This window comes from Pteropus medius, unplaced genomic scaffold (assembly GCF_902729225.1).
Source record: "Pteropus medius unplaced genomic scaffold, Ma_sr-lr_union100, whole genome shotgun sequence".
Lineage (NCBI taxonomy): Eukaryota > Metazoa > Chordata > Mammalia > Chiroptera > Pteropodidae > Pteropus > Pteropus medius.
The window spans coordinates 366,549-375,042 of record NW_024348532.1 but is presented as its reverse complement, the minus strand read 5'-3'; positions in this window follow the sequence as shown (position 1 = coordinate 375,042).

Here is an 8,494-nt window from a genome sequence, read left to right as displayed (position 1 = left end):
CTGTTACCATTTATTGCGCACCTACTACAAGCCACACACTTTCCTCCCACGCACGATCTCATGAGATTCCCAGCAGCCCTGGTGTAGGAATTATCACACACACACACGCACACACACACACACAGACACACACACACACACACCACACACAATGGGCTCTGAGGTCTGTGATCTCTCCCCACACTGAGGGACTAAAACCAGCCTGAGAGCTTGATAACCTTGTTTCTGAGATTTATTGAAAAGGAAACAGTTCTATCTTAGCCCTTGGGTTCTTTAGTCTTAATTTAGCCTCTTGGTGACACTTACAACAACTTCAACCACAACCATATTTATCAATCTGTCATTAGGTGTCAGGCATTCCCATTCATTCACTCATTGGATTCTCCCAGGCACCCTGTGAACTGGGCATTCCATGTAACCCCATTTTGTAGATGGAGAAACTGAGACTAGGGGAGGTGAGGTCACCCAACTGGTAAGATGCAAAGGAGAATTCACACCATGGCTGGCTAACTCCAAAGTCTGCTCTCTCGACTGCAGTATTTTACTACTAGAAATTTGATGCAAACTCATTCTGTGACCTTGAGCAAGTCTTTAAATCTCCGAGACTTTCATTTTCTGTAACAAGATGGGGGTGGGGGATGGGCTAGAAAGGTTCCAAATCTTTCCAGAGCAGGGAGAATTGGGAGGAGGGGGGTATATTAGCAGGAAAGAATTAAGATTCAGCAGGATCATCTTCCATGGAGGAAATATTCTGAGTCATGTTCAATGATTTTAGGAATTTCTGGCAGTCATGCTAAAGATTTGGGATGGCAAATACGTTCAGCTGCTTTGTCAAGACTAATTGATTTCTAGTGGCTGCCAGGAGCACAGTGTTGATATGGATTTTGAACTTCTGCTCAGTGGGAAAGGATGTCTCCATCCATTATTGCTGCCTGCCATCCTGATCAATTGTTGCTGCCTGTCTTGCCAGCAGGATGGGCAGTTGTGGTGCAAGTGCTGGTTTTGTTGATTTTGTCTGGAACATAAGACTTAGAATCTTAATGTTTATGTTATTTAAAGAAAAAAACAAGCTAGTTGTTGTTTTGCTTTTTACATTTTGAAAATGGAATGGGATTCCATTGTTAAAGATTTATTTGTTTGTTTTTAAGAAATGCTGTGAAAAGTCAGTCCTATCTCTGACCTCTTGACATCCAGAAATCCCTCTACCAAGGCACTACCGTCTTTTAACATACAATTTCAAGAAAATCTAGGCATAATGAAATATATATGCATGTGTTTAAACTCACACACAAGTGAACGTGTGGCATATATGCACACGTCTGTTTGACACAGCATTTATCATAGTATGTACATAGTTCTGTACCTTGCAATTTCGCACAGCAGTTTAGTATGAAGATCATTTAGTATCGGTTATGTAACTCTACCTTACTAGTTTTCAAGGCCACTTAACAACAATGCTTTGCATAAATTAGTTGCATAATTTAATGAGTGTTTTCTCTGTGCCAGCAACTTTGCATTCAAGTCCTAACACCTTACATTCAATAACCCAAGGAGATTGGTGCCTTTGTTATCATCCCCACTTTGTAAATGAGATCCTGAGGTGCAGAGAGGTTAATTAACTTCCTCCTGGTCACACAGCTAGTAAGCATTCAAACTAAGATTCGAAACCTGGGAGACTCCTGACCTGTCTTGCTTAACCACTAAGCTGTATACCTCCATGTATATTGCAGCCACATAGTTCTATCTGTTTATCTATTATCACTCCTACACAGTGTTTTGCACTTAGTTCATTTACATCAGGGGTCCCCAGTCCCTGGGCCATGGACTATATTGGTCTGTGATCTTTTGGGAACTGGGCTTCACAGCAGAAGGTGAGAGGTGGGCACGAGGGTGAAGCTTCATCTGTATTTGGCTCTAGCATCACCACCTCAATTCCATCTCAGATCATCAGGCATTAGATTCTCTTAAGAGCACTGGTCCTTGGGGCCAAAAATGTTGAGGACCGCTGATTTACAGCACAATATTACACATCAGTGGTTCTTGAATTGTGGTCTAGGGAACCTAGGCATCTTTTTTATACTAATACTACGATACCGTTTGCCATTTTCACTCTTAGTCTCTTGTGAGTTTAAGTCCAGAGTGTTTGGGTAGCTTCACACAATAGACTGAATGCAGAAGCAGATGTGAGAAACTGACTTTCTTCTATGAGGCCAAATGTTGAATAGATTTTCAGAAATATAAGCCAACACAACTATATTTGGCAATATATAGTTATTTTTGATTAAAATAGGTTGTTCATGAAAACATGCAATGAGTTTATTATTTTACTAAAATGAATGTCGATTGTAAACTCTCTGTTTGGATTTTGAATATGTTGAATATTGATAGACATAATATATCCATAAACAAAAGCTCTTTGGGGTCCTCTAAAATTTTTAAGTGCATTAGAAGTCCTGAGACCAAAAAGTTTAAGCATTGTTGCCACATGTCATGAGGCAATATATCAGAAGTAGAGGTTGGCCTCATTTTTTCAGTGACTATGTAGTGGTCTACTGAGTGGAGGTACAGATGTTCCTTCTTATCCATGGGTTCCTAGACCCTCAGTGGATGCCTGAAACTGCAGATAGTACAGATTCTTATATGTGCCCTAATTTTTCTGATATATACTCACATTTTCACCTAAAGGAAGCATTTTATGGCTTCCTTTGGCATATTCAAATTGCCAGCACCACTATTCTTGCACATTGGGGCCCTTATTAACTAAAATAAGGGTGACATGAACACAAGCTCTGTGATAACATGACAGTCCATCCAATCACCAATATGGCTGCTAACTCACTACCAGACAGGTAGCATCTACAGTGTGGAGACACTGGACGAAGGGATGATCTATGTCCTGGGCGGCACAGAGGTGGACAGTGAGAGATTTCATCATGCTTCTCAGAACAGTGCGTAATTTAAAACTTATAAATTGTCCTTTCTGGAATTTTTCATTTAATATTTTTGAACCAAGGTTGACCATGGGTAACTGAAACAATGGAGAATGTAACCATGGATAAGGAAGGGTAGGGCTACTGTAATTTAACAATATATTTTATTTTTATTATAAATTTAAGCCATGATTTTCAAATTTAAGCGGCAGAGAAGGATACAAAGAAAAAATAACTTTCTCTTTTTCCCTATTCTCAAACCGAGTCTCATTTCCCAGAGGGAACAATTGTTATCAGTTTCTTCTTTTAAACCAGTGGTTCTCCACTTGGGGTGTTTTTGTCCCCAGGGGACATTGAGCAGTATCTGGGGACATTTTTGAATGTCACAACTCGGTGGGAGGATGCCATTGGCATCAAGTGGGTAAGGAATGCTGCTAAAGTCCCTACAATGCACAGGACAGCCCTTACCAGAAAGAATTATCTGGCCTAAGATGTGACTGGTGTTGAGGTTGAGAAAAACCTGCTTTAGACATTATCTCTGCATTTATATATTCTCCCTTGTTTTGTTTTGTTTTGTTTTGTTTTTTACTAACGCAAATGAGATTTTGTTAAATTGATTTATAAGCAGCAACTCTTAACTTGAAGGGGATGAGAATCAGATCAAAGCTATAGACTCACAGAAAAGAATACCTATATTCACAAAATTTGGTACATAATTTCAGAAAGCCCTGCCAGGATTCCTGGGATATGTGATTTAGAATCAAAATCACAGAATATTCCATCCAAGGGGGATCTGTAACTGCACCCGCCATCTCCTTTTACAGGCAAGAGGATAGAGGTGCAGAGAGAACAAAGGTTTGGTTCTGGGTGCTTTAGGGAGGCAAGGAAAAGCAAGAATTGGAACTCAAGCCACCTGACTTCCTAGCGCTGGAATATTTCCACTTCACCCTGAATGAGGACGTTTTAGAAATGCTGATCTTCTCTTCCTGATAGAGTGGGAAAACACGCCACCACCACTCTGCTCCTCTTGAGAAAACACAAAGGGCCCAGCTGCGCTTGATGACAAACACTCCAGCACCTGGGGAACAGCACACTCAGGATATGAGATGGGGAGAGGGGTTGGACAGGGACAAGCGGTTGTAACTGGCTGCTAGAGGAGAGGGACCTCAGAATCTGTATCCACTCCTTTCCTGATTCTTTCATTTATTCCTTCATCCATCCACCCATCCATCCACCCATCCATCTATCCATCCATCTATTCACCCATCCATTCATTCAGCACCTGTGGACCAAGGCTTCCTATCTACCATGGCTAGGGTCTGGGGGATACCGAAGTGAGCCAGATCTATGCCTGTCCTCGAACAGCTCCCACTCTGCTGGGTGAGACCGACCAATGCACCAACCGCAATGCAAGGTGACTGTGCTCCAATGTGGGCAGAAGAGGGTATGGTAGAAGCACAGCTATAACCCCTGAAACAGCCTTGGAAGATCAGGGAGGGCTTCCTGAAGAGAGCATGTAAATCGAACCTTCAAGAGAAGGTAGAGTGTTTGTTGTATGGCAGAGAGATGGAAGGGGATTCCAGGCAAGGAAGCCATACTCAGAAACCTCAAAAGCATGAAGGATCTGGGCACAGTGTTGGAAATGATTCCAGTTTACAGGAAGAAGCAGCAGGAAAGGTGGCATACGACATGACTTGTACTCTTGGCAAAGGACATAGATGAGGAGCTTAGATTTTCTCCTGAAGGCAATAGAGAGCCATAGAGAATGTTAAGCAGAAGAAAGACAGAGTCAGCTCTGAATGTTAGAAATAACCGTTAGGGTCCAGGTGAAAATTGGACTGGAGGAGATCAGTGGTGTAGGCTGGTGGCACAGTCTAGAGAAGAGCAGGCCAGAGAGAAGGGTATAGATATGAAAGATATCCAGGAGGGAGAGGGGCCCACATGGGGAGTGAGGAAGGGGGAGGCATTGAGGAGGCATTGGGGTAACATTGGCTGAGCGACCCCTGCATGACTTTCACAGGCAATGTGATTGACAGGGTGTGTTAGTTATCCATTATAGGGCTCATTAGTTATCTGGGGTAACTCGTTTGTGTAAGGAATTACCACAAACGTAGTGGCTTGAAACAACACATATTTTATTATCTCAGTTTCTGTGGATCAGGAACTAAGTACAGTGCCACAGGGTCCTCTGCTCAGGACCTCCCAAGACTGAAATCAATATGTCAGCTGGCTGTACCCTCATCTAGAAGTTCAGTTAGGGAAAGACTCACTTACAAACTCTCTCAGGTTGAGTAGAATTCCTTTCCTTGTGGTTGTGTGACCGACGTCCCTATGCTCTTACTAGTATTTGCCACCCTCAGGTCCTCGCCAGGGCAGTTTGCTCCTGCCAGGACAGTGACAGAATCTCCTGCTTTGAGGCTTTCTGACTTCTTGACCCTTTTTAAAGAGATCACCTGATTAGGTCAGACCCACTCGGGATCATCTTCCTTTTGATTACTTTCAACTGATTAAGGACCTTAATTACATGTGCAGACAAGGTGACAGGGTCACCTTATCATACTATGTCACTTAACCATGGGGTGACACTCCATCCTAGTCACATATCCTGCCCACACTCAATTCTACAGGGTGTGTCCCCCAGGGGATGGGAATCTTGGAGGTTATTTTTGAGTCCTGCCTAACACATGAGATCAGGGCCTTCTCCAAAGTAGATGCTTAGCAGACTTATCTCTGAGTCTACAGCCTCTATGTCTCCAGATCAAGCCTGCTGGAGATTTTGTCATATGTGAGATCAATTCATTTGCAAATTTGGGAGTAAGATCTGAAAGGGCCCATAACCTGCATTGTCTGTGACACCCCTTCTAAGAAGCCCTTCCCTGAACTGAAGGGGTGATCAGGAGGTCTAATATTTCTATCTTACAAAATGAAGTCCAGAGATGCTATCTTACTTCTCGAAAAGATTAATCTATGATGTAGCAAATCCTAGGTATGTGCCCAAGAAAACTCATGTTCACACAAAAACTTATACACAAGCATTCGCGGCAGCATTACTCATAATAGCCAAAATGTGGGAATAACCCAAATATCCAATAAATAAATAAAATGTGGCATATCCATACAATGGAATATATTTTTGGCAATAAAAGTCAATGAAGTATTGAATACCAGGTGCTGTAGGCGTTTAAAAAAAAAAAAGGAAATGAAGTATTGACACACACTATAACATGGGTGGACCTTGAAAGCATTATGCTAAGTGAGAGAAGGCAGCCACAAACGAACATATATTGTATCATTCTGTTTATATGAAGTGTCTAGAACAGGCAATTTTATACAGACAGAAAGTAGATTAGTGATTGCCTAGGGCTGGGGTGTGTGTGGGGAGATTGGGAGTGATGGCCGGCTGAGGGGTGTGTGGCTCCTTCTTGGGCTAATGAAAATGTTCTAAAATGGGTCTAAAGTCAATGGTTGCACTCTTCTATGATTATAGTTAAAAGCCATTGAATCATACACTTTAAGTGGGTGAATTTTATGGTATGTGGTGTCTCTCTCAATAAAACTGCCAAGCAAAAGAGAAAGAGATATGTCCTCTGATACAAGAAATCGTGGTGTAAGTCTGTTACTTAATGTCACAAAATTAACCAATAAATGAACTAAAAATATTTATATGGAGAGGAAGAGAAGGAAAAGTGAAGTCTTAACATGAGTTAAGTCTGTCTCTATCAGAGAAAACAAAAGCCATAATATTGACACATCCAGAAGGCAATGGTTTAGGGATGTAAAGGCAGGTAAGAGAAGCTCAAGATGTTAAAAGTCTTTTCCAATAAGAAATGGGATTTGAGGTGTAACAAATTGAATTCTTTTTCTTATAACCTCTAGCTACCAGCAAGAGACCAGAGATGCTGCTGGACTCTCTACAATGCATGGGACAGCTCTCACCACAAAAAATTAATCTGGCCCACATATCAATACTTCCAAGGTTCAGAAACCTTGGCTTATTTATTATCAAACCCTGGCTTATTTATTATCTTATAATTGTTTTCACCCTTTGAAAGTATCTGTTTTTGTTGTTTATTTTTAGTTCACTCAGTTAGGATTTAAACAACTCCCCCACTTCATCCATCTACCCAAGAACAGAGAAGCAGTGAAAACAGCACAAGGGCTGGAGTTAGGAGCCTTGACCCTGATTCCCACCACTGCCACATCCTATCTGCCTGATAGGATAGGCTACCTCTTGCAGCCTCAGTATGCACATATTTGAAACAGGGCTAATAACAGAACCCAGAGGGGCAGAACAAATGTTTCTTAACCAGTGAATTCCAGCCACCTTCGCCTGAGGCTGGTGTTTCTTTGCTTCTAAATTAGGAGTGTCCGAATGTTTCTCTAAACTTCGTGCCCCCATGGGGCAAGTTGAGTAAACTGAGCTATAGAAATTCCAGTGGAAATCTGAGCTGCTAGGTACAGGGAGATATGGCTCTTCTGGGGAGGTAACTGGCTGTGCGAGGGACACAGGTTACCTGTCTCCTGCCAGCCTCCAAACCGTGGGGGTGGCCCAGGCACTCAAGGTGCCTTGAGTGAATGGCTCTGAAGTTCACCTATTGTTGACCACCCCAAGCAACCACGACAAAGAGGCTGCTTCACCCCCACCTCTGCCTTTTATTTCCTGCATGATCATGGGCAAAATCCCTATCCATCTCCGAGCTGTAATTTGCTCATCTATAATATGGGAACATCAATGCCCATGTTGCAAGGAACTGGTGAGAATTTCACGAGATTGCAAAGCATGCAAACTGCCTAGCTCAAGGCTTCTGTCCCAACTAGCTTTTTGTATTGGATAGCATTTGAGTGAGGACAGTCTAGAGCAGTGTGCAAAGACCTTTTCTCATCAAAGTTCTCGCTCAATGCAGACAGTTTTGCCCCCGTTATGACTGACTCTAAAAGAAAGAAAATGTTTTGTTCAAGGTCACACACGTGGGCATCTTGATATTTGAACCCAAGACCAAATTTTCTGCTCTCATTTGATTTTCTCCCTCAAGTCTCACTAGCAAGTTCTAATTCTTCTCAAAACTATTACATAGCCCTCCCACCCAACCCAAGACATTTCTTTTCAGACTTGTTGCCACCCAAGCTTCTTGCGTACTACTTTTCCCTTCACTCCCATACCTACCTTAGGAGAGTTGAACTCTGAGCTAGGGGTGGGTAGGGGGTAAGAAGAAAAAAAATGTGTAGGTGAAACTCAAAGCTTTGCTATCCTTGTAAATTTAATATAATTTTATTTTCAGGGGATCTGTGCCCTTGACACTTGAGGGATGTGGTTGGAGGCTGGAAGATCCGGAGACATTGAGCTTTCCCCTGGATTTTGGGAAAGGGGAGAGCTCCGGGGTCCTTTTAAAAAGGCCCTCCCCTCATTTCCGGCCGCTTCTGCCAGCTTTGGCTGAGCGCCTGGATCCTGTTGCTATGACGACAGGAAGAGGCGGTGGCGGCAGCAAGCGATGCTGTGGAGAGATGGAGGCTAGTGGGGGTGGGGGTGGTGGCTTTGAAATGGGGATGGGGGTAGGGTTCAGAGG